The sequence below is a fragment of the Chelonoidis abingdonii genome, chromosome 26, assembly GCF_003597395.2.
Source record: "Chelonoidis abingdonii isolate Lonesome George chromosome 26, CheloAbing_2.0, whole genome shotgun sequence".
NCBI classification, from domain to species: Eukaryota; Metazoa; Chordata; order Testudines; family Testudinidae; genus Chelonoidis; species Chelonoidis abingdonii.
Genome location: NC_133794.1, coordinates 18,695,840 through 18,698,512, shown reverse-complemented (window position 1 = coordinate 18,698,512; position 2,673 = coordinate 18,695,840).

The following is a 2,673-nucleotide window of genomic DNA, read 5'->3' as shown; positions in this document are numbered from 1 at the left end:
AAGAGTCCAGTGAAGGGCAATAAAAATGATTAGGGAGCTGGGGCACATGACTTATGAGAAGAAGCTGAGGGAACTGGGCTTATTTAGTCTGCAAAAGAGAAGGATGAGGGGGGATTCGATAGCTGCTTTCAGCTACCTGAAAGGGGGTTCCAAAGAGGATGGATCTAGACTGTTCTCAGCGGTAGCAGATGACAGAACAAGGAGTAATGGTCTCAAGTTGTAGAGGGGAAAGTTTAGATATTAGGAAAAACTTTTTCACTAGGAGGGTGGTGAAGCACTGGAATGGGTTACCTAGGAAGGTGGTGGAATCTCCTTCCTTAGAGGTTTTTAAGGTCAGGCTTGACAAAGCCCTGGCTGGCACGATTTAGTTGGGGATTGGTCCTGCTTTGAGCAGGGGGTTGGACTAGATGACCTCCTGAGGTCCCTTCCAACCCTGATAGTCTATGATTCTATGTTGAACAAAACCAGCCCCAGGACTGACCCCTGGGGCACTTCGCTTAATCCCAGCTACCAGCTAGACATTGAGCCATCGATCACTACCCACTGAGCCCGACGATCTAGCCAGAGTCAAGGTATATCATGCAAAGAGCTTGGCTTGTTCAACCTAACCACATGAAGGCTGAAGGCAGATCTGTTTGCTCTCTATGAATACATCAGAGGGATAAATACTGGGGAGGGGGAGGAGTTATTTAAGTGAAAGGCAGAGGTGCAAGTAAGCTGCTATTCCCCAGTATGGCGTCCTGGCAAGAGCCAGTGCACCACACCAGGGTGGACCGGCTTCCCATGGTGGCAATTTAAAGGGCTTGGGGCTCCCAGCAGCAGCTGGAGCCCTGGGCCCTTTAAATTGCCACCAGACCCCCACAGTCAGAGTCCTGGGGTAGCGGCGGCAGGACTCAGGCAGCAATTTAAAGGGCCCGGGGTTCCTGCTGCTGCTACTCCCCCTGGCCCTTTAAATCACCACTGAAGCCCTGCTGCCGCTACCCCAGGGCTCTGGCAGCAGGGCTCTGGGAACAATTTAAAAAGTCCAGGGCTCCAGCTGCCTGGGCCCTTTAAATCGTCCCCGGAGCCCTGGGGTAGCGTCAGTGGGGCTCCGGTGGCTATTTAAAGGGCCTGGGACTCTGGCTGCTGCTACCCTTTGGGGATCTTTAAATCATCCCCGGAGCCCTGCTGCCGGAGCCCTGGGGTAGCGGTGGTGGAGCTCCGGCAACAAGTTAAAAGGCTGGAGCGGTAGCAGTAGCTGGGACCTCTCTGGCCCTTTAAATCACCTCCTGAGCCCTGCTGCTGGAGCCCTGGAGATCCTGGCAGCAGCGAGGACTCCCAGGGGTCCATCGGCAATTTAAAGGGACCAGGGCTCCCCTGCAGTAGCGGCAGCTAGAGCCCCGGGCCCTTTAAATCAACCCTGAACCCCAGGGCTTCCAGCCGCCTCTGAAGCTGGGAGCTCAGGCAAAGATTTAAAGGGCCTGGGACTCCCAGCTGCTGCTACCACAGTGGGCCCAGGGATTTAAAGGCCCCGCCTCTTCCGAGTGTCTGGAGCGGCCCATGAGCGGAAGTGCCAATCTCACAGCAGACTGTCAAAAACAAGGCAGTCCCCCGACCCCCCCAAGCTGGTGGTGTGTTCTACAATTAGATTTCACCAAGCCAGTAACAACTGTAAACTCCTGGATCACTATACGAGCCTTACCATGGATTCACACACAGTCCCCTTAGAGTCTCTAGTCTATCCTGCCATCGAGACAAACTGGCCTTAGTGATAAATGGTCACTAACACCAAAAATGACACCACATTCAGGTTGCTTCCAGTCGCAAGAGACCAGTCACCTACCCCAGATCACTTGGTACCCTTGATCCTGCTCCAAAGACGATGCCTGTAGCCAATCCTGTAATAAATTATCTAAAGATTTATTAACTAGGAAAAAGGACTAAGAGCATCATTTACAGGTTAAAGCAAGCGAACATGTACAACCAATGAGTTACCATCTAACTCCTGAGAGTGACAGAGCTGTTGTGATCTATCGATTCAAAGCATCTTTCAGGGCAGCCCCAGGGGGCAGCCTTTGGGGATCTCTGGCTTCAGTTTCGAGTCTCTGTTCCTTCAGTGTTCAAATAGCCACAGAAATGGACAATTTTCCTGTGCCTTTGTTTTATTTCAGGGGTTCTCAAACTGAGGGTCACAAGGTTATCACATGGGGGTCGTGAGCTGTCAGCTCCACGTATAGCAGGGCTGACAGCCTGAGTCCCACCAGCCCATCTCCACTTCCAACCCTGCTCTGCCTCCAAAGAAAAGGCACCAAACTAGAAGTTCACCCAGAGTGCCACTTTCCCTAAGGCCGGCCTTGGGACTGCGACAGCAGTAGAGGGCTTGCTTTATAGGGGGAAGGCACTCAGAGGCTTGCTGTGTGAAAGAGGTCATGAGACAAAACGCTTGAGAAACAGTTTCTTTCTTTCGTTCAGGCCAGATCAACACTTCAGAACTAGGTCGACGAAGGCAGCTCCCCTCTGTAAGGCCACGTCTACACTATGGAATAATATCGAATTAGCTAAAATCGGTCTAATAAAATTGATATTATAAAGTCGAATGTGAGCGTCCACACTAGGCACGTTAATTCGATAGTGTGCGTCCATGGTCCATGGCTAGCGTCGATTTCTGGAGCGGTGCACTGTGGGTAGCCGTTC